Source organism: Peromyscus maniculatus, chromosome 20, assembly GCF_049852395.1.
Source record: "Peromyscus maniculatus bairdii isolate BWxNUB_F1_BW_parent chromosome 20, HU_Pman_BW_mat_3.1, whole genome shotgun sequence".
In the NCBI taxonomy this organism is placed as follows: domain Eukaryota; kingdom Metazoa; phylum Chordata; class Mammalia; order Rodentia; family Cricetidae; genus Peromyscus; species Peromyscus maniculatus.
Genome location: NC_134871.1, coordinates 60,854,601 through 60,877,934, shown reverse-complemented (window position 1 = coordinate 60,877,934; position 23,334 = coordinate 60,854,601). Strand labels below are relative to the sequence as shown.

Genomic DNA, 23,334 nt, shown 5'->3' with positions numbered 1-23,334 from the left:
AATCCTCATATCAAGGCTGGATGAGGCCACCCAGTAGGAGAAAAGGGTCACAAATGCAGAGACACCCCCACTTCCATTATTGGGAGTTCCACAAGAACATCAAGCTACACAACCATAACGTATATGTAAAGGACCTAGCTCAGACCCACATAGGGTCTGGATCCATAGCTTCAGTCTCTGTGAGCCCCCATGAATGCTGATTAGTTGGTGATGAAATCTTTATACGGTGAGGTCCTATTGGAATCCATCATCATTGCAAGCATGTCCTTGAAGGGATTATTATGACTCTGGCCTCATCTCTCTCTCTCTCTCTGCTTCCTGGCCACTATCACCATGAAGAGAGCAGTTTTGCTCTACCAAGGTCTCCCAACCATGACATTCTGCCTTTCCATAGCTCCAGAAACAATGGAGCCAAGCAACAGTGTAATTAAGCCATTGAAACTGTGAGGTAGGATAAACCTTAATTTATCTTACATGTTTTGTCACAATGATGGAAAAGCTGACACTCTCATATGCCATATCTCGATACTTTTGTCAACCCTAGGCTATGTTCATAGTAGTAGGCCCTATGATTATAGTTGAGTTGACGATATAGTACATTGGTAGTATTCATGCAGCCCTGAGTTCTGTCCCCACTGTGTGTGTGTGTTGAGTTGGGAAGTGTAGTAGAGCTGGAAAAGTCTGTTGCCTATTAAGTTTATAGGTATTGTTATTGTAAAGTCAGAGTGTAACATACTCTGTGCGTGCACTGATGTTGTTGTAGCTTTATCATTTTGTACAGCACATAAACATGATGGCAGTGGTAGGTAGCAGATGAAGTTACTGGTTTAGGTATTTACTGCACTTTCTCTGATGTTTTAGAGTATATTTCCTATAAAGAGAAAGAGCTTCCTGGGAAACCATAGGTATGCTAACATAGCAGCACCATATAACTCACACTGCCACTTATCTCGATGTGTAACTGTTTCTTATGCTTGATTCAATATCTGTTACTCTGCTCCTCCTTGCCCTATAAACACTCACATTTCTGCTACTTTCAATGCATAATTGTGTCTTGTGCTTGATTTAATCTTTTGTCACTCTGCTCATCAGAGCTCTAGAAACATTTTCTACTAGATGGCCTAGGTGTATAGTCGATTATACTATGTAGGCTATTAGAGGTCTGTTCCATGCTTTTTGCAGTCATGAAATTACTAAACTACATGTTTGTCAGGGTGTATCCCTAGTGTGGCCATGACTGTATTTTTAAAATCTCCTTGAATTCCTTTGTGTGAGAGGATAAGCAGTATAGGTAGCAGTGTGTACGCTTAGCATGTGCAAGTCCCTAGACTCAAATAACTAGCATCTAACAGGAAAAAATGAACCCCCACCCACGTGTGTCTCTGTGTGTTTATGTGACAAGGTAGATGGAAATAGATAAAAAAGTCTTTGTCTTAAAACAAGGTTCCTTAGACTTGGTATACATGTCACCCTATTTCTCTCAAGAAGTATTTGCTTGACCTTGGATATGTCAGTACATAAAATCACACATATATGAAGCAAATATTTACTGATGATAAAAAGAAATGTATTTTAAAGCAATTTATTATTATTACTCTAACTCTGAACCACGTTTACTTACTAATGAGAGAGATGACTTATTGTTCCAGAGAGAACCAACTCTTGGCTGACATTTAATTCTGCTGAGCCAGAGCATCTGGAACATGCTTTAGAGTTAATCAATATTTTGATCTTGTCATCAATTCTGAGACTACCATGTCACCTAAATATGTACCACAACATGGCAGAAGTATATTTAAGATCATTTCAGAAATCGTTGAAAATTCTGTATTAACCCTACCCAGAATACAATGAACCGTATTTTCATGAAGCTCAGCAACTCAAGCAGAAACTTTTAAAACCAAATCTTCTCAGAGTAGAAGCTAAAGCTCTATTGATTTGACACATTCTAAAGAATGATAGTAGGAAAATATCCCAAGTCTCTGATTCCTGTAAAATAAACTCTTACATTTCTATGAGAGAAAAACTTGGTATATACAACAAAAACACCAAAATTTATAACATACAGTAATCTTGAGCCAAGGTATTTCAGGCAATGTTCATTGACATTGTATGGCATGATAGTCTACATAGTGCAAAGTGATGTGTCCGGTGCTCAGAGCCAAGGTTGTAGTTAGGTCCCCAAATGCATGATGGTCAAGCACTGCCAGAAACATTTTGGATTCATTGAACTTCTGATTTTGAATTAATTTTGGTCGTTGTGTATTCAGAAACCTTTTACTATTTCCAATGTTCTCATGACCTCCACACCTCTATGGGATTTTGGCATGCATGTTAAGAAGCTGGTGTCTAAAATATGCTGACAGTCAGGAAAAAGGAGGGAAACCTGATCATTACATCAGTGATGTCCATTTAGAATAAGTTTGTTTATTATTATGGAGGAATTTAGGCTTTTCCTGATTCTGAGGCCTGAGATTCAGTTTGTCTAATTAGTGCCTTTCAATGAGATGTAATGTAGGTAGCTTGTGGACTTGTGAACATATTCTTGAATAATAAACCTGAATTCTCTGTTTTCATATTTTTCTTAAAGCTGTTTCAAAAATACAGTATTTTGAGTAAAATTCCAGAGGATGTACAATTTATTCATTCTTACTGATATTTTTTACACAAGGTATAACCTATATCATAAACTCCTTTTCTATCCTCTAATGTGTTAATTACTTTTCTTACAGCTGTGACAGGATGCAGATCATAAATAACTCACAAGGAGGAAGGTTTACTTTACTTGGTTCCAAGAGTCTCCACTTACTAGGACAAAGAGGGTGGTGAGGGTGTGGCATAGTAGTTCACATCGTGGTAGGCAGGAAGTAGTAAGGAATACTGTCAGGAAGGCCCATGCAGATAGAGCCCAATAAGGACATGCTGCCAGGAACAAGCATTATGCTAACAAGCCCCATAATCTACACTCACACCATTTATTAATGGTCAGCTCAGGTTTTAAATCCAACCGATGATTAAACTGTTCATTCAATCAGAGCCCACCTACCTGCTTGTGTCTGGACATGGCCTCACATCTGCACCTCGTCAAGAATAGGGCAATGTTGTCTTTGTGAAAACTTACTGCAGAGTTGCATACTTGGTCCCATTGATGCTGGCCCATGGGCGAGTCAACGTTTTCCTTTCCACTGTATCATCAGGTCACTGGCGTTGAGGAAGAGTAAAAATCAGCTTTTTGAAATCAATGTCTTGTCTTGTGTATGAGTCAGCGCCCCATACAACTTTGTGATCCTAGTCTTTGCCATGAGCCATGTACCGATTAGTGCCTTTTGAAGTTGCCCTCTCGTGTTCACTTCCTTCTCTGGCCTTTGAAACCCTTCCGGAGATCGATTTTATGCCCTCTTCTTCCTACCTTCAAGGATGTGGGAGAAAGGTTTGCTTTTGACTTGTGCTCATTAGTTTTGCTACATAAAAGAAAGACTAATGATGGCTTGTCCTTAGACTTCCCAAGGAAATCCATGATCTCGCTCACATTGCGTGAGTTTGTACACAGTGTTCAGAAATTTTGCTTTATTTTTGATGCCATTCTGCCCCATTTCCCGGCCTGTCATCACTTACCAGAAGCACCAATTAATTCTTCTTGTTGGGGATAACAGAAGTGGGGTTGATGCGCAAGCAGGGTAAGAATTGCAGATTTCCCATATTTTTAGGTTTTCCTTTTATTTTTGTGTCGGAGAGATTTGCTTGAATGTGTGTAAGAGTGCCACATGCATGCAATGCCTGGGGAGACCAAAAGAAGGTGTCAGATCCCCTGAGACTGGAGTGACAGTTAGGAGCCACTGTGTGGGTGTGCTGGGACCCTTTGCAAGAAAAAAAGGAGTGCTTTTAGCTGTAGAGTCATATCTCTAGCCCCTCCATATTTTAAATATGGGTTTTGGGGGAATGTTATTTAGGAAACTATTATTAATGTTATTAATAGGAAACTATTTTGAAAAATAGTGCTTATTACTTTCAGTGGACTTGACAGTTATGTGAGAGGGTAGAGCAGGCTCTCACTGTAGCTTGAAAACAAGTCTGGCTTCTCTAACCATTACCAGGTACAAGTCTTATCCCGTTGTTAACAATGGCTGCCTGGGATCCTTTGGTTAGACCTGGGTGGAAGTCATGGGCAGGCAAGGCGACACTCTTAGATGCGGGTCTTCGTCATGTCTGTCAGTGTTTAGCATTGAGCAGGTCCTTGGGTTGTTGTGGCAAACACGTTTACTTGCTGAGCCGTTTTCCTGCCCAGAGTTTGGACTTTGATAATAGAGTTTCAAGTCAGTGCCAAATTACTTCCTGAGAACCGCTGTGCACTCCAGGGCTCATCTTTTAGTTCGTGAGGCCCAGAGCTCGTGTTCCCTCAGCCATGTTACTGTTTGTGAGCACTGGCATCATTTAGCTGGACTCGGTGTGCTTTCCTGCTCTGTCTTGGTGAGGAGCTTTGGGCTGTCTGTGTATGGAACTAGTAGAATTGTGAAAGAATCCGTAGTCTTTAGCATTCTACTGAGACAAAGTAGGAAGTGGACCTTTCTGGACCAGAGGAGCCCATGTGTACCTTCAAAGGTTATTGTATCTGGAAATGGGGCCTTTTCAGCAAATGAGGAGGGATAATGAGGTCATGGTGTGAGTCACAAAGTGGAGTCCTGGGGCCTCCCAAGAAGAGGACACAAAGGCACACTGCTGACGCACATGCTCAGAGAAAAGTCTATGTCGGGACACAGCAGGAAACCAGCCCTCCACAAGCCAAGGAAAGACCTCTGTAGAGATCAAACCTGCCGATGTCTGCTCCTCAACTTCTAGCCTCTAGAACTGTTGTTCACAGCATTTGTGATATAACCCTAGATAGCTGAGGTATAGCTTATGTATGGGGACTCGGGATGCTCTGAACCTCCCAGATGCAACAGTGGCTCCTCCCCCTCCTCCTCTCCCCTCTCCCCCTCCTCTCCTCTTTTTCTCCCTCCCTCCCCTCCTCTTTCTCCCGGCCTCTCCTTGTTTTAAGGCATACATGATCACAAAATTCCAGTGTGGAAAACACAAGCAGGCAATACCTGAGACATCATTCACAGGCTTATGTTTGTATGTTTTCTCCTTTGTTTACAAATTCCTTACACACCTGGAGGAATTAGTGGAAAAAGCCTAAGTCTTAAGAGGCTTGCTCATTGCAAGTACTTCCCCGTGATTATTTTTAATTCCATATTTACTAATCCACGCCCAGGATTGTTTTGATAGTAATATTAATACAACAATCTAATGTCTAAGTGGATTTCTGATATGAAATCCTTTATTCATTAATGTTTTTTACTTTCTTTTTTATTTTTGATGACTGAGTCTTATTCATTGAAGTGCCCCTTTGAATGGAGCAGTGGTTGGCATTTCTGGGGTATAATGCTTCCACATGCATCATTTCACCTAATTTTCAAAATTCACTGGGGTGAGCATTGTTCTTCATTTTCAGATGATGAAATGATTCCCAGAGAAGTTCAGATACTGTCTGCATCACAGTGAGCTTGTGGATTTGATTCTGATTTCTGGCTTCCCTAGGCAGTTTCTGTTTACTATGCCCAGTTATAACAAAGCCTTAAGGGTAAGAAATAATCTCAGATAGGTGGGAGTATATATGCATATGTGTTCATATGTGTGTATGTTGGGAGAAAAGATTATTCCATGTAATTTTTCCCTTTCATTGTAATTCTCTAGTAAATCATTTTCTTTTCTGGTGGTCATGAGGTACGTGTGTTTTCCTGTTTTGCTATCCTTGGTGTTACTGATAACAGGATAGAAGTAACAACTGGATGAAAAAAAACAAAGGTTTTACAATGTCTACTCTATTAGTTAGTTCTGTTGCTGTGATAAACACCACAACCAAAAGAACTTGGGGAGGAAGGAATTTATTTCATCTCACTTCCTGGTAATAGCTCACCACTCAGGAAAGCCCGGACAAGAATCTGGAGGCAGGTACTGAAGCAGAGGCCATTTGGAATAATGCTACTTCTTGGCTGACTCTTTATGGCTTGCTCAGAGTGCTTTCCTCTTCAACCCAGGACCTCCTGCTCAGGGGTGGCATCCTTCACAGTGAGATAGGGTCTCCCACATTCATCAATAATGAAGAATTATCCCATATATTTGCTGATAAGCAATATTATCGAGTACCGCATATATTTGCCTATAAGCCAATATTATGGAGGCATTTTTCTCAGTTAAGAGTCCCTTTTCCCACATATATCTAGGTTTGTGTCAGGTTGACAGAAATCAACCAGTACAGTTGACGCCTGGTCATCTTGACACACAAAGACAACATTTATTAAGCCATAACTGTAGAGGCTTTCTTTAAGCTGCTAACCGGCTCCCAAATAACGACATGGAGACTTTGTTATAAATGCTCAGCCTTATCCTATGTTTGCACCACCAGCTCTTACAACTTAATTTAACCTGTTTGTTTTCATCTATGTTTTGCCTCGTGACTTTTTACCTTTCTTTCATTCTATATGTCCTACTCGTGTGTGTCTGTCTGTCTGGTGAATGGCTGGCCCTGGGTGTCTCCCTTTCTTTCTCCCTCTTTCTTTCTTCTCTCAAGCCTAGATTCCTTCTCCTACTTATTCTCTCTGCCTGCCAGCCCAGCCTATCCCTCTACTGCCTAGCTATTGGCCATTTAGCTTTTTCTTAGACCAACCTGGTGCCTTGGGCAAGCAAAGCAACACATCTTTACATCGTTAAACAAATGCAACACACCTTTACATAGGTAAGGTGATATTCTATAACACATAACTTTTCTTTTTTGTTCATCCCCAAGATCTCCTATTATTAACAATACATAAAGCACTGCAACTTTTTAAAGTCCCGCAGTTTTTTTTAAAAAAATTAAACTACTTTAAAAGTTCAGTCTCATTACTTTTTCAAATTGCAGAGCCTTTAATATATCCAAAGTTTCTCTAAAATAGTCAAAGTCTCTCAACTGTGGGATCCTGTAAAAAAATAAAAGTTACATTCTTTATTTCTATGAGAGAGAAAAACCAGCGCATAGGCACATTCAAATAAAGCAAATGAAAGTCCATAAGTGTAAAGCTTGGTGTCCGATTTCTGAGACTTAAGATCTTCTAGGCTCCAAAGGAACTGAGCAGCTCCACCTCCCTGGTTCTGCCATACACAGTACACCCATCTCCTCTCATAGGCTCAGGGTGGCGCCATTCCACACCTGTTGCTGTCCTTAGAGGTCCTCCATCTTACTGGAATTTCTAAAATAATGGGGTTTCCACTGTAACTGATCTGCACCTTAACCGATAGCCTCTCCTGGGCTCTCTCTAGAGATTTTGGCCCTGCACACAAGCTGAGAAGCACCAATTTCTCCTCGTGACTCCTTCATTCCTGTAGCGTTTACTTCAACTGAGGCTGCCCCTTCATCAAGGGCCTCTCCTGGCCTCTCACAGTGCCGAGCCTCAGCTGCCCTCCATGACCCTTTCATGCCTTCAAAACCAGTATCATCTGGAAAACTCTTACACGTAACCAAGTTGGGCTCCATCACAAGATGCAACTTTGGCCCCCTCTGGACTGCAGCTTCTGTGTGCTGACTCTGAGGAATCACTTCCCAGAAGATTTCCCTTCAATGATGCTGGTCTCTTCTTAATCACAGCTGACCAGAACCACTGCATCTTACTTTAAAATATAACAGAAATGACCCTGTTAGAATCATTGCTTCTTTATGTCACTTCCCAAACCGGACCTGCATTTCTCTTAACTTCTTATCTTCCAAGCTCCCACAGAATAGCCCACTAAGCTCTGAGTACTCAATACCTTGCAAGTTCAAATCCCCCCACAAGCCTCCCCAAAACACATAGGCAGGTCTGTCACAGCAATACCTTACATCGGGTTTTAGTTGCTGTAATAAAGACAATAACCAAAAGCAACCTGGGATGGAGGGATTTATCTTTCCAGATAACAGTCCATAACGGAGGGAAGTCAGGTGCTCAAACAAGGTTTGAAGACAGGAATGGAAGCAGAATCCATGGAAAAACACTGTTTACTAGCTTATCTCGTTCTTCATGGCCTGTTTCCTTTTTTTAATTGAAAAAATTTTCATACAATATATTTTGATCACGTTTCCCTTCCCAATGGCTCCCAGATCCTCCCAACACTCTTTTGGTTTTTCGAGACAGGGTTTCTCTGTGTAGCTTTGTGCCTTTCCTGGGACTCACTTGGTAGTCCAGGCTGGCCTCGAACTCACAGAGATCCACCTGGCTCTGCCTCCCGAGTGCTGGGATTAAAGGCGTGCGCCACCACCGCCTGGCTCCTCCCAACACTCTTACCCACCCAACTCTTCAACATAGATTCCTGGGCCTTGAGCCAAAGGCTCTGATGAAGACATCCCATTGAGGTTTGAGCGCTCCAAAGTCTCTCACTCTCTGTGCATTGCTCAGTTGTGGGTTTCTGTATTAATTCCCATCTACTGCAAGAAGAAGCTTTTCTAATGAGGAATGGGCAGTGTACTGATCAATGGCAGTCGCAGTATGTCATTTTATTCCTATGTTCCCTTAGCGGAATGATAGTATTGGGTTTTCCCCTAGGCCATGACCTATTCAATTACAGGTTCTTGACTACTTTAGCGGTGTTAAGTATGGGTTAAATTTAACCAGAAAGCAGTTGGTTACGTTCATAACATTTGTATCACTATTGTGCCTGTATATCTAACAGGTCATTGTTGTAGATGGGATATATTGTTAATCATCTTTATCCTCTAGTAACATTCAGAGTACCTTCCAGAACCATGAATGTTAGTCGGTAGGTAGGCAGCACCTCTTTAGGCTCCAGCTCAACTTGTCCATGTTTCATGAGATAGGTAAGAGTTGTCTTCCACAATAGGGCCTTACAGTCAGGTTGTGGAGAGAAACTAACCTTGGCAATAGCCTGTGAAGTTTAGGAGTTTTCAGGGGTGCCTACGGCCAATGACTCAACAAGATAGAACCCCTTCCTGGCTCTGGAGGCTTTACTTAGTTTGTGAAATGACTAGTTGGGGCATTCTCTCCCTATTATTTGGTGACTTTATTTAGATTCATATGTGTCTATATTTTAGCATGATTCTATAGCAGTAACTTTCCATATGGTTTTTCATATGGTCTTTAATGTTAGTAGCCCTTCCTCATATTTCCTCCTTTTCTCTTCCATTCTCCTCCCTGTTTACTCAAGTTTCCAATTTGTCTCTCCATAATAATATAGTCTATTTTTCCTTCCTTGGGAGAGCCTCTCATTCCCTTTAATTCCTTACTAAGTACCTAACCTCTGCGGTTATTGTTACAGTAGCACACACAGAAAAGGCTTGAAAGCTAATATCCACATGCAATATTTGTCTTTTGGGGTCTGGGCTACTTCATGCAGGATGATGTTTTTCTAACTCCATCCATTTACTTATGAATTTCATATTTCTAATTTCTAGTTATTATGAATAGAGCAGCCGTGAACACAGATGAGTGAGTATGTCTATAGTAGAATACAGAGTCCTTTGGAGTATTTCCAAGAGTGGGAGAGCTGGAATTTGAGGTAGACTGCTATCCAGCTTCCTCAAGAACACAACCTCCTTTCTTAACCCAGAACCATTTTCCCAGGGTGGTGCCATCTACAGTGAGTTGAACCCTCTCACATCCATCATTAGTCAAGGCAATACTCCACAGACTTGCTTACAGGCTGATCTTATGGAGGCATTCTCTCAATTAAGATTCCCTCTTCCCTGATCTATCTAAGTTTGTGTCAAGTTGACAGAAATCAATGAGCACATCTACAATTTTTTACTTCTTCTTTCGCTGGGAACTAGAATTGATTTATTAAAGTTATTGGATAAAATTTTATAATTAACATTGAATAATTTATTCAATCTCCCAAAGAAAACAAGTTTATTAAGGTTATGTGTTAGTATTCATATGAGTATTAAGCTGGCTCTTTGTGCAGGAGGCCTAATACTGGATCCTTGACTTTCATGTTGCCTAGCAACTGACGCACATACTGCAGATGCTGAGGTAAAGCCATTAGGGACTTGTTCTGTATCTCCCAAATAGTATCTGAGAAGTGATAATGAAACCACAGTGTCTCTCTTCACGATTTCTACTAATAGCTTGCCCTTTATGTTTATTAGCCTCTAGGAAAGGACAGCCATAAAAGATTAGCATGAAAAATTGAATAGTAGTGATAAAATATTAAAGTCAAATCATTGGGGATTTTTATCACTAGTCATATTTCTTCAGTAGCCATCACCATGTGTATGTATCTTGAACTGACAGTCAGTAGGACTAGGAGATGGAAAAATGTCTGTTTTAAAGAATTAAGGTGTTTCATAATGAGGTAACTTCTTTTAGATGCATCAGGACTTGATAGTTTAGAAATGCTTCATCTTTCCTTTTTTTTAAGAATGCAAAGGACCACAAGTATCCATGTATATGTACAAAGCTACACCTGTATTTGTGGATTTTAAGACTTTAGACTGGCAAATTTAAAAATGCTTGGGTCTGGTTAATTTTGGTGAGTGATTTTTTTTTTTTTTCCGAGACAGGGTTTCTCTATATAGCTTTGCGCCTTTCCTGGAACTCACTTGGTAGCCCAGGCTGGCCTTGAACTCACAGAGATCCACCTGCCTCTGCCTCCCAAGTGCTACGATTAAAGGTGTGCACCACGACCGCCCGGCAAGTGATTTTTTTTTTTAAATAATGCTTTTTAAATAATATAATAAAGAGTTTAAAATAAAAAATGCTTTCTACCAGTTCAGGCACCCTCTTGATTATTGCCAGTAGTCTAAGGTGGGGTCATCCTTGTGGATTTCTGGGAACTTCCCTAGCACTCTGTTTCCCCCTATTCCCATCTGATGGCTGAATATCCTGTCATCATAGAGCCCTCATCCAGTGACTGATGGAAGCAGATGAAGAGATCCACAGCCAGGCGCCAGGCCGAGCTCCATGAGTCCAATTGATGACAGAGAGGAGGGATTCTATGAGCAAGGGACATCGAGACCATTATTGGAAAATGTACAGAGATGGCTGGCCAAACTAGTGGAAATACATGAACTGTGGACCCATAGCTGTGGAAACCCCATGGTACTTGGACCAGGCCCTCTGGATAGACATGACAGTTGTTTAGCTTGAACTGTTTAGGGGGCCCCCAGGATAAGGACCCGTCCCTGGTGCATGAGCCAGCTTTTTGGAGCCCAGTGCCAATGGTGGAACACTTTGTGCAGCCTTGGTGCAGGGAAGAGGGGCTTGGACCTGCCTCAACTGAAGGTACCAGGATCTGCTGACTCTCCAAGGGAGACCTTGCCTTGGAGGAGGAGGCAATGGGGGATGGGTTGGGAGGAAGGCTGGAGGGGGGACGGGAGAAGGGGGAGGAGAGGGGAATCTTTGGTTGGTATGTAAAATGAATAGAAAAATCTCTTAATAATAAAAAAATTAAAAAATGCTTTCTGAGATAGTGAATTTCCCTCTGATTAAAAGTAGAAAAATAAGAACATAGCCCCGCTATCTCCTTATATGAAGTTAATATTAACTTGATGTCAGTGCTAGTATATATTTGAAAATCAAAGTCTGAATTTATATTCTGATCTTAATACACATATTATATATAGTTATATATATGGATAATATACTTATAAACAAATGTTAATTTTCACTTAATCTTTCTACTTAGTTTTGATGTTAAATTTAATAATGCTTCCCTATTCCTGCTATTGCAAATTAATCTGTTACAAATCTTGTCTCCTATAAGCTGCATGAAAATCTGGATGGTGGCTGCAATGGCTCTCTTCCATCCTTGACTCATGTGTATGGGTATTTTATTTTCACTTTATTAGACTATAATATAATTACATCTTTCCCCCCTTTACTTTCCACCCTCAGGCCCTCCCATATAATCCTGCTTGCTCTCTTTCCAATCCATGCCCTCTGTTTTCATTAATTGTCTATACATAATGCCTTCGTATTCTAAATTTATAAATACAGCCTGCTGTGGCTCTATCATGCTCCTTGTATAAGCATGTTTTGTTTGTATTTTAATTGATGTCGGAAGACCCTCCTGATTGTGTGTGGCAGCATCCCATTCCAGAGGGTCCTCGCAGTGTAAGAGAAAAGTAGCTAAAAGCAAGCAAACAGGAATTGTGTGTTTATTCTGTCTTCCTTCTGGACTGTTGGTATGATGCAATTGGCTGATTTAAGTTCCTGCCTTGACTTCCTTGAAGTCATGGAGTGCCAACAGGAGGTGTAGGCCAGCTCTCCTTCCCTAAATTCCCTGTTGTCGTGGTATTTGTCACAGCAACACAAATTAGAAGAGCTTCCTAAGCACTGCCCTTTGAGCTGGGGTAATAGAAGGTCCGCAGTGTCTTTTCTGTAGGTGTGCTCCTGGATCATGGCTGGGGCGGCATCCCTGTCTTCCTTTGTTGAATTCCCTGTAGCCCTGAATCATCAGAGCAGCCTTTCCCCAGGCTTCAGGAACACAGAAATGCCTTGCCCTGAAGACAAGAGAGACATAAATGAAACGTGGGCACAGTGGTACTTGTGTTTATGATACTGTTTTTTTTTTTTTTTTTTTTTTTTTTGGAGACAGGGTTTCTCTGTGTAGCTTTGCGCCTTTCCTGGAACTCGCTTTGTAGCCCAGGCTGGCCTCGAACTCACAGAGATCCGCCTGGCTCTGCCTCCCAAGTGCTGGGATTAAAGGCGTGCGCCACCACCGCCCGGCGTTATGATACTATTATGTAGAGGAATTCCTAATGGGAAAATGTACAGACCAAACAGGTTCTAGAAATGAGTCTAAACTTCTAAAGCAAAGTATCTGTTTCATCTGAATTGGATTCATTAATTTATTTACTCGGTGATCTGTGTGTCTGGCACTTTTCTTACTCTAGAGAAAAGCCTTCCTATGTCTGTTTCATTTTATTTCTCGCTTTCCTGTTTTCTGTGAGATAATAGGCAAGATCTGCTCTACTAGAAGGAACTCATTTTCTAAAGGGAAACAGAGAGCTAAGAAACATGGAAATGTGTTTGAGACCATTGCCAGTCATGAAAAGAGGTGATATTCCAGGCATAGGACTATGGAGTCACCACTGAGGTGGCACTAGACTAGATCTGCCAGGACAGAGCCCTGGGTCAAGGGAGAGGTCCTAGACTTTTGGATGTTGCTTACTCTTCATCGTCTTCTTTTATAAAATGAGACCTGTCTTCCCACCTGGGGAATGGAACTGAGATCTTATGACAAGTAAGAGAGAAACAAAAATTAGCATTGAAGCAGCAATGGGGGGGGGGCGCTGGGCACATGAGACTGGGACATCACTCAGGAGCATGGTGGACTTAACAACAATTTCTCATCTGTGCAATTTCCTGACCAGTGTGGCAATTATCTTCTTGTCTGTACCCGAGCTTATTCGAGACCATGGGGTTTTCTAGGGATTCTCACAGCTAGGACAATAATTATCTCCTATACAAGGTGTGCTGCAAGGTTTTGTGGCGGAAATTGTGCATATAAGCAGTGATATTTTCCCACGACAGACAAATTTGAATCTTCGTTGAAGCTAGTTTACATGTCATCAGAGTCCTTCCAACGTTCCTCATAGCCAGCCAGAGTTATCTTCCATCTGCATTCACTCATTCACTCACAATCTGTGTATCTGTTGCCTGTCACGTAGCAGCCACCATTCTGAGCACCAGAGAGAGGGGTGGGCAGTGAGCAAAGAAGTATTATCAGTTTTATTTCTGCTGGGGAGAGATGACTGGTGTGAATGGAAAAGCGTGAATAGAAAGTGATCGTCAGTTGAGATGGTAGGTGATTGTGGGGCAGGAGGGTTGCACTTATTTTATGGGATGGTCCAGGCAGGTCATACAAGAGGCATGTGGTGAAGAGAGTAAACTAAAGGACGATGAGTCAGACCGATGAATCGGAATGGCCTGGAGAGTTTGAGGAGTAAGGACGGAACAGCAGATTGTGCAGGACCCCAAAGGATTTGGCATTTATCCTGGACTGAGAAACAAAGGGCAGAAGGGTGGTGAACTGAGTAGACAGGTTTGTATGACCCATATATTCACAGTACGCTGGAATGCAGAGGTGGTGCAATCAGGGCTCTTGTACTGGAGGCTGCTGAAATAACACTAGCCCAGGAAAGCCATGCTGTGAATGGCTCTGATCATACAGCCTGAGGGTTTGCTCTGCAGTCCTGAGAAGGGGCTGGCCATAGAGTTGACAGTATTCATCAATGCAGTGGACGTGGTGTGTGAGAACAAGTAATTGAAGATGACTACATAGATTTTTAATGAAGTGACTTAGATACTTGTCATGATATGGATTGTGAACTTGATGACTCATTTCCCTTTTTCCCTTTGGTATCTTCTAAATTTGGGGTTTTTAAAAACAAACAATAAAACAGGGCTTCGGAGATAGCTCAGCCAGGGACGTGCTTTCCACATAAGCATGAGTACCTGAGTTTGATCCTCAACGCCCATATACATGTACAACCCTACATGTGTATGTTCTCTCCCCATACATACATAGATACACACACACACACACAAAACCAAATGCACAAATATACATAGGTTAGGATCCCAAATGCTGTCTAAACAGAATGGGTTTCCAGATTCACAGTTGTTGGCTTGAGCGTGTTGAAGGCTTGGTAGCTATAATTAAGAGAGGCCGTAGAAGGAGGGGGGTGTTATTATTTGGAGGAAGAGAGCCAAGAGTTGATGTTGACACATTTCCTTTGAAATGCCTTTCAGACATCCGAGTGAAAACATTGCATGGATAGTTGGTGAGCAAGTTTGCTGTTCAGGAGAGGGAGCAAATTTGAGGATAAGAATTTAGGCATTAGTAAGATGCAGATGTCCCAGGGCCTTTATCCATCACCCACTCATAGCATTGATTTTATCAGATTGACATTATTTAATGACTTATCTCTCTATCTGCATTAAGGTCCTGGAAGCCAGAGACAATATCTTACTTGATATTTTAATGTTTGGCTCCTGGCATCCTGGCCTTGGTGCGAAACTGCAGGCTTGTTTTCTGTGTGGGTGTGAGCAACTGGGCTTAATTAGAGCCTTGCCAGGGAAAGCCATTTTTCTTAAATCAAAAGGTTACAGTGTAGAAGCTGTCAAAGAGGAAACAGGCTGTTAACTTTATAGCTTATAGTCAAAGCTTAAGATTGTTATCATCCCTGGGTATTTATTTCTGGCACCCAATTGCTTCTATCACAGTGTCTCTAGGAAATGCATTTTTTTGGTAGCCTGCCTCACCACATAGTAATAATTTGGGTATAAGTGATAGCATTGAAAAAAGATTTTATTTTATCTTGAATTATGTGTATATGCATGTCTGTGTGTGTGTGTGTGTGTGTGTGTGTGTGTGTGTGTGTGTGTGTGTGTGTGTGTGTGTGAATATAGGCTCCCAAAGAGGCTTCAAGAAGATTCCCTACTGCTTGAGTTACAGGCTTTGTGAACCACTTGCCAGAGGTGCTGTGAACCAAACTTGGGTCCTTTGCAAAGGCAGAAAGTACTCAAGTACTCTTTTTTGTTTGTTTGGTTTTTCAAGACAGGGTTTTTCTGCATAGCCCTGGCTGGAACTCAATTATGTAGACTAGGTTGGCCACAAACCCTGAAATTCACCTGCTTCTGCTTCCCATCACCACCCAGAAAGTACTCTTAAGTGCTGAGCCCAAGAGAAATTCTTTATCTCATTTCCATATAATGACTTTTTTTGATGGAGACAGAACACTAGAGCTCACAGAGAACTTCACTATTGTGATTATTGTAAGAATTTGGGAGTTCTGTGTGATTTTTATTGCTTAAGCTGATAGTCTCTTCAATTTTGACATTCTTATGCTTAGAGTATAATGTAAGAGAGTCCTCAGTTACCTATGGTTTTGCTTTCTGAGATTTTACTTATCTCCAGTTAACGATGGTCCAAGAACATTAAATGAAAAATTAGAGAGTGAGAGAGATGCCATTCATATTCCTTCTTGCAGCAGTATATATATATAACTATATATATATATATATATATATATATATATATATATATATATATAGTTACAATTACTCTATCTTATCAGTCAATTGTTGCTAAATGGTTTTATAAAAAAAAAAAAAAAGACCCAGAACCAGGTATTGGAGTAAATGCTGAAAGATCAGAGAGACAAAGGAACAAGCCACTGCCACGTCTCACCTCACCAACTCCACGAATCCTCTGACTCAATGTGTCTGAGCCCTCAACTGAAAGGGGTCCAGCCGAAAAGGCTCTAGCTCAAAGTTTCAGCTGAACGAGTTCTTAGTTCCTGTCTCCTCACGCCTAATAGACCTTTCTCTGCCCAATCATATTACTTCCTTCCTAGTACTGGGACTAAAGGTGTGTGCCACCACCGCCTGGCTCTGTTTCTCTCCTAGACTGAATCAGTCTATGTAGTCCAGGGTGGCTTTGAACTCACAGCGATCCAGGTACATCTCTGCCTCCCGAGTGCTAGGATTAAAGGTGTGTGCCACCACTGCCTGGCCTCTATGTTTAGTCTAGTGGCTGGCTTTGTCCTCTGATCCTCAGGCATGCTTTATTTGATACACAGTAGATCACCACAGTTAATAGTAGTACAATGTTCTACTTTAGTATTTTAACCCCAGCTTTTAAATCGAAGTTTAGCATAGCTTTGTATGTAGGTATAAGGAAAAACTGTAGTATATGTAGGTGTTTGAGATAGGATGAGAAATGGGCTCATATGTTGGAATAATTGGTCCCCGGTTAATGACATTGAGGTTATAGACACTTCTGGAGGTGTGTTCTTGCTTGAGGAAGTAGTCTCCGTGGTAGGCTTTAAGGGCCCACAGCCCCCCCCCCCCCCGCCCCAGTTTCTTGCTCCCTCTTCCTGCCTCTTGTGTGTTGTTGAGATGCATTTTTCTGCTTCTGCTGTTTGCCTAGAGAAACAAGCATGTCAAGAGTGGTTTCCTTAAGACTGAGTTTTGGGCTCTTTTCTCATTAGAATGCAACTTCTCAGATGTTCAATACTAACTATGCATCGTTTTTTTATAACAGTTCATTGTTTAGACCTCATACATGTAGGTTTCCTAAGGGTAGGTCAGAGAAGAAAGTGGTAGTCTTGTTTTCTGGTTATGATTCTCTCGGAGGCCCTTAAAAATATTGTCAAATTCCCTTTTTGGTGATTTCACTGGTGACCTCCTGTGGGTTGCTCCTTCCGTCTTGGTGAAAATGTATGACAGTGAAAATGCATGCTAGTTAGTGAGAGTGTGAAAGCTTGTCTTGGTGCCGTTTGGTTTTCTCATAGGATGTTGACAACCCTCTTTGAATGGCTATAGAATGCCCTTAGCTTTCAGTTAACAGGGACACTAGCTGCTTGAATTAACTAAAACAACCTGCTACTGTTTGTGTAACATTGTCACATAAATGAAAGGTTCCAATTAACCAATAATAACTTAAAAATTAAATAGGGAGTCTGGAGAGATGGATCAGCAGTTAGGAGAACTGGATGCTCTTACAGAGAACCTGGGTTCAGTTCCTAGCACCTACATGCAGTCTCAGAACCATTTCTAACTCCAGTTCTAAGAGGTCTGATGCCCTCTTCTGGCTTCAGTGGACACTGTATGCATGAGGTGCACATGTATCCATGCAGGTGAAACACCCATACATGTAAAATAATAATTTTTAAAAAAATACCTACTTGACAGTCTTACAATCCAGAGTCTCTGAATTTTGCATCATATTTAGTGACAGCAATGATTTTGTAATAATTTATTTTCTTTGTATTTATCATATGAATTATTGTATCTTATTTTCTGGCAATGAAAATTTGCATTTAATTTGATTCACAGCTAAAGTATGGCATTATTTCTGTATTGTTCTCATTGGATAAGCCCCTTGCTTATAGAAAATTATTTTCTTAATTGCTCCATTATCATGTTTTATCATCAACATGTTGAATAAATATTGTAACTCTAAAAGTAAAAGTTGGTTTCTTGACCAACCAATAATTAAATTTTCTCTTCCATTTGGGACTCATGGGCTGTCCTTCAGTGATGCTGTCATTTGTTGCTTAGAGGAATACGGTATATTTTGGAATTACCTCGACAATACGTTTTTGAATCACAAAGCAATCTGTTCAGGCCCTCATCAAAAACTCATTAGCTGCTATATAATGTTACTATGGGGCAGGGCACGGGGTAGGGATTATGGACTTTATTGTCAGGCCTGGCCTGGCAGGAGCACATTTTGTGCCAGTTCATGGGAAAGCTGGTGCTGCTGTTTCCTCCAATCCCTGCAGACAAGCTTTGGGACTGGAGATAATGGCCATGGAAAACGAGGGTTGAGAAGCTCCAGCGGTTTTCCAAGAAACTGATTATTCCAACCAACATTAAAATGATCGTCAAGTTATACAGTTTTATAAGCAGGCAACTGGGGGTCCCTGCTGTGGATACCGTTCTATATAAATAAAACACTGATGGCCAGTGACCAGGCAGGAAGTAGGTGGCCAGGCAGGAAGTAGGTGGGACAAGGAGAGAGGAGAATTCTGGGAAGCGGAAGGCTGGGGGAGAGACACTGCAGCCACCACCAGGACAAGCAGCATGTGAAGACACTGGTAAGCCACCAGCCATGTGGCAAGGTATAGATTTATAGAAATGGGTTAATTTAAGATATAAGAACAGTTAGCAAGAAGCCTGCCACGTCCATACAGTTTATAAGTGATATAAGCGTCTAAATGATTATTTTATAAGTGGATTGTGGGACTGCGGGGCTTGGGGAACCTGGAGAGAAGCTCTCCAGCAACAGGTCCCTGTAGATTCATGGCCCAGATCCTATCGGAAGATACAAACGGACACCCATGCTTGCATACATGGAAGCAATTGAGGAAGATCCTTGAAACCGTACGAATGCTGAGACATTGAACAATCGCCGTGGGTCATAGGTTCATTTTAGGAGACGCTGAAAGATAAAGGGAGATCTTGGCAATGTGCTGACCTCTCCATATTCTCAAACTGTTAAGGGTGAAGCTGGCAAGAGATGGCGGTGGAGTATGAGGAAGGAGAGGCCAAGAATAAATTAGCAGAACGGAGTAGTAAATGATAAGAATGATGAGGAAATCAGCAGACCACAGAGTCTAGGGCCCTTGGATTGCATGGCCGTGGTAAAGACAGCGTTGTTCGGGATGTATGGAATGATGACCAGACCCATTCTTCCTTGAGGGGCAGACGTGCTGACAGTGCAAATTGAGTTGGAACCAAACGGGAAAGTGCTTCTTGAGTTCAGTAGGATAACCAAGCCCGTCACACTGAAGCTGTGTCCAGACTTGAGCATGTGACAAGTGAGTCACATTTGACATTTGCTGTGATCCTGTAGATGAGTTTAGACAACAGACACCTCTAGGAAGCTTTTTGTCTACCAGAAGACTATTTGAGGACCACTGCAGTGGTGAACCTTATCAACACTCGGAAAAATCCTTGGTTTTCTGAAGATGTCAGGTACCTCCTAGAGATGACAGCCCTGGAACTATGCAGGGAGTAGCAGGCAAGGGACATCGTAACATAAAGCATGGGGAAGAAATGACAGGAAGCATACCCAAGCACATGGTGACATGTGAGGTAGAGAAAACAAGGCTTTCTCTGTCAGAAGAGGAAGTGAATGTAGTGTTCCACGTCTGAGGCAAGGATCGGCAAGTGGGAAGTGGGTATGATGGCACCCTGAGGTTCAGACCCCGTGACACATCAATCTTGGTAAACAGATTCCTGAAGTTCTCCTGAGGATGCAAGAGGATACACCAAATATCTTTCAGAGACTTGATAACCTGGAGCCACCATCAACACTTCTGACTAATAATCAACCCTCTCCATAGAGAGCATCTTCATGATCCAGTAATGTTTGCTGATGCATGGGACTTTTTCTTGTGTAGACTAGTGCCTGGTGCATTTATATGATCAAAGAAGAAGAAAAATGAATTGGGGAAAAAAAGGGTATTTTCCTTAAGAGTACTTCTGTACCTAGAGAACCTAAGATGAAATGGTTTGTGGAGTTTCTCAGAAAGTCCTGTTTGTGCTGATTGTAGTTGTTCTTCATTTCCCAGTAGATTGATTTGTGTGTGTGCATGCACACATATGTTTCCAGCACACAAATGGCCGCATTTTAAGGACTAATATTATTGATACTGAGCAATCTCATTTCGGTTATAAGTAACATTCACTGATTTATCCTGCTCTTAAACTTGAAGGACACTAAGTGATCATTGTTTGGTGACATGTTTACCTGTTTCTTTCCCATAGAGAAACATAAGCTACTTTTCCAAGGCAGAGTTGTGACTGTGAGATAAAGTTGATGGGTGTTTTTAATTTCCTACACTAAATATAAGAAATGATGAAAGCCAAGAGTGAATTTTAAATGAGATTAAATAAGTTTTATATTAGTCACTGAGCTGTCATGGCAAGTAATAGAAGACCCAGTCTTCTCCTTTTAGGTCTGTGCGTGGTTTGCGGCTTATATATGTATCCCATTGCAATCACCTGTTTTAGCTGAGGGTCTGTAGTGTCTCCTCTACAGGATGCTTTGAAATGGAAAATGGAAAATTGGATTTACTGTTTTTACAAAGCAAATGAAAATTAGTTCTGTCTATGGTGAACTATACAGATTGGACTTTCAGCTTCCTAGGGCTTTAGCTTTTCATCTATGATGCAGGTGTATAGACCTCCTTCACAACACTGGTAGAGCACTTGCAAGCTGACAGACATATGTTTCCATAGGAATAAGACATACCTAGTGTGGTAGTTTAAATGTAATTGGCCCCCATAAGCACATAGGGAGTGGCACTATTAGGAGGCGTGGCCTTGTTGGAGTAGGCGTGGCTTTGTTAGAGGACTTGCATCACTAGAGGGTGGGATTTGAGGTCTCCTATGCTTAAGCAATGCCCAGTGTAGACACAGATGCCTTCCTGTTGCTCACAGTGCTTCTATAGCACCATGCCTGTCTACTTGCTTCCTGCCATGACGATAATGGACTAAATCTCTGAACTGTAAGCAAGTTTCCATAAGATGTTTTCCTTTAGAAGAGTTGCTGTGGTCATGGTGTCTCCTAACTGCAATAAAAACCATAACAAGTGGGAATTATGGTTGCTTAAGTCCAGGAGTAATTTAGTATAGTCGCTTAAGGCCAAGACTGTAATTTAGAACCTTCCAGAAGATATTAGAAAAGTCTCCTTCCTATATGCCCTCCCAGACTCCCTGCTCATTTAAATAGACTTGTACTTTAAGGATTGCTTTGATACAGGGTCCGTGATATGGTGCAGCAGGCAAGGATGCTTGCCATCAGGTCTGATTACCTGGAACCCATATGAAGGAAAGAGAACTGACTCCTGTGGGTCGACTTCTGACTTGTTCACAAATGCAGAGAGACATACATTCCCCCCCATATGCAGTAAACAACAAATAAATACGTGTAAAAATCATCTTCATGATTTATTTGATTTAAAGGCTCCGTGGCAAATAGATTCTAAGCATTCTGGGTATATACTATGTTTAACATCATGCGTTCAGTGTTTTAAGTAAGAGGGAAAGAGTTTATCTTGTATATAGAGTGGTTCTTTGAAGGAACTATACAAGAAGAATATTACCTACTTTCCCCATTTTTTTCTTTAATACATTTGATTTTGTTAAAAGTTTCTATCCTATTTAGATTACAACTTGTCTTTTAAAAAAAACCCTTCTAGTCTTGCTAACAAAAGTGAAACTCAACTGCTCTCTACTTATTTTGGGAGAAAAAAAAAGGGTGAAACAAGTAACTGAATTACATGTAGTAATCAAGTTGAGACCCATGAGTCAGGAATTATCTAAAATATTAGATGTGAAACTTGATATCATAAAATGATTTTTCTCTTACATAAATAATTAAAGTGTAAATTAAGGCTGTAAGTAATTTTAATTCATTATAAGTAGTTGAGGATAACTAACTTTTTTTAAAATTCTGATTTATAACTTCAAAAGTACTTTGTACCCTGTTTTTGTTTATAAAAATTGAAATGTAGGGTTATCAAGGTGAGTCAGCAAGCTAAGGGTACTTGCTTGCCAACCTGGATAACCTGAGTTTGATCCATAGAACGTACATGGTGGATGGATGTATTAACTCAGGTAGGTTGTCCTCCGACCTCCACAGGTGTGCTTCATGTGCAAGCATGCCACCACCTAAAAGAAAGAAACTGAGTTCTTTCAAAGGAAAAGTACAAATGTCAACAATAGCCTGTTCAACAATAACTGTTGTAGATTTCAGTATTGGTAGATAAAAAGATAAAGGCTCAAAGCAGCTATGTATTTCTTCAAAGAACAAAGACATTGAGAATTTAAATGTCTGTATTTGTGGTAATAAACTTATTTTCTCCTGTATTATTGTAAAACTAAGTTTTGAATAAAATAATTATTTACTGCTTCCTTCTGTCAGCTCCATGCAGGAAAGAAGCTACAGCAGTAGCGGGGCCATATGTCTACTGAATTCACAGAGCTTCTGTAGAGTGGGGAGATGATGCCAATCATAGCATTACAGTCTTTGGATATGTAATCCTAAGACCACTAGAGTAGAACTATGTCTTTGTAGGGTCCAAAGGCAGTGACTCATCTGAGAGATGGTTGGGTTCATAAGGGATGCTAGTGCAAGTAGACATTTGTCATGAAAGGATGGACAATAGTAGCCAACCTCAATTAAGTAAGCAGTAGCTTGGCACAGTGGGTGATCTATTGGTATCTTTTCTGTCTTATTTAAAATGTTTTTGGTCAACTAAATGAGCCCTTTTAGAATAAGATTTGCTTCCAAATGCCCACAGGGCCAAAACCCAGGTAGACTTGAAAAAGATGAAGAGTTGAAAGCGCTGAGGGCGTTTAGAGCAAAGCACTGCTGGGGTGATAGTGCTGGAACCATCACAGATATAATTTGAGGTGGAACGGAACTGGTGAAGTGATGTTGACCTTCTTCCTGAGATGAGTTTGCAGAAAACAGGTTTATACAGTCTGGCCTGGTTTTTCAACATTTCACTATTCTATTTAACTGTTCCTAATATAATGAGTGTAGAGAGGTCTCTGCCTCTTGGAAGTGGTAAAGTCCCTTGCTGAGAAAGTGAAGATGGGGTGGTGTTCAGGATGATGGTGAAAACAGTTCTTTTAGACTAGTTCCTTGATTCATGTCTGCCGGAAATGAGTCTGACACATATGTGGAAAGGGAACAGGCTTTTGAGCCTTGAAGTCATAAGAGCAGACCTTGCCACATACTTGCTTTTTATTCTTTGAAGAAATACATAGCTGCTTTGAGCCTTTATCTTCTAATATACCA

The 23,334-nt window shown here is 41.1% G+C and overlaps 1 protein-coding gene across 1 annotated transcript in view; it reads left to right on the top strand.

Moving 5' to 3' along the window:
* The window catches only part of Slc2a13 (solute carrier family 2 member 13), a 310,634-nt gene that overhangs the window by 116,469 nt on the left and 170,831 nt on the right, over positions 1 to 23,334 (top strand). The window lies entirely within an intron of this gene.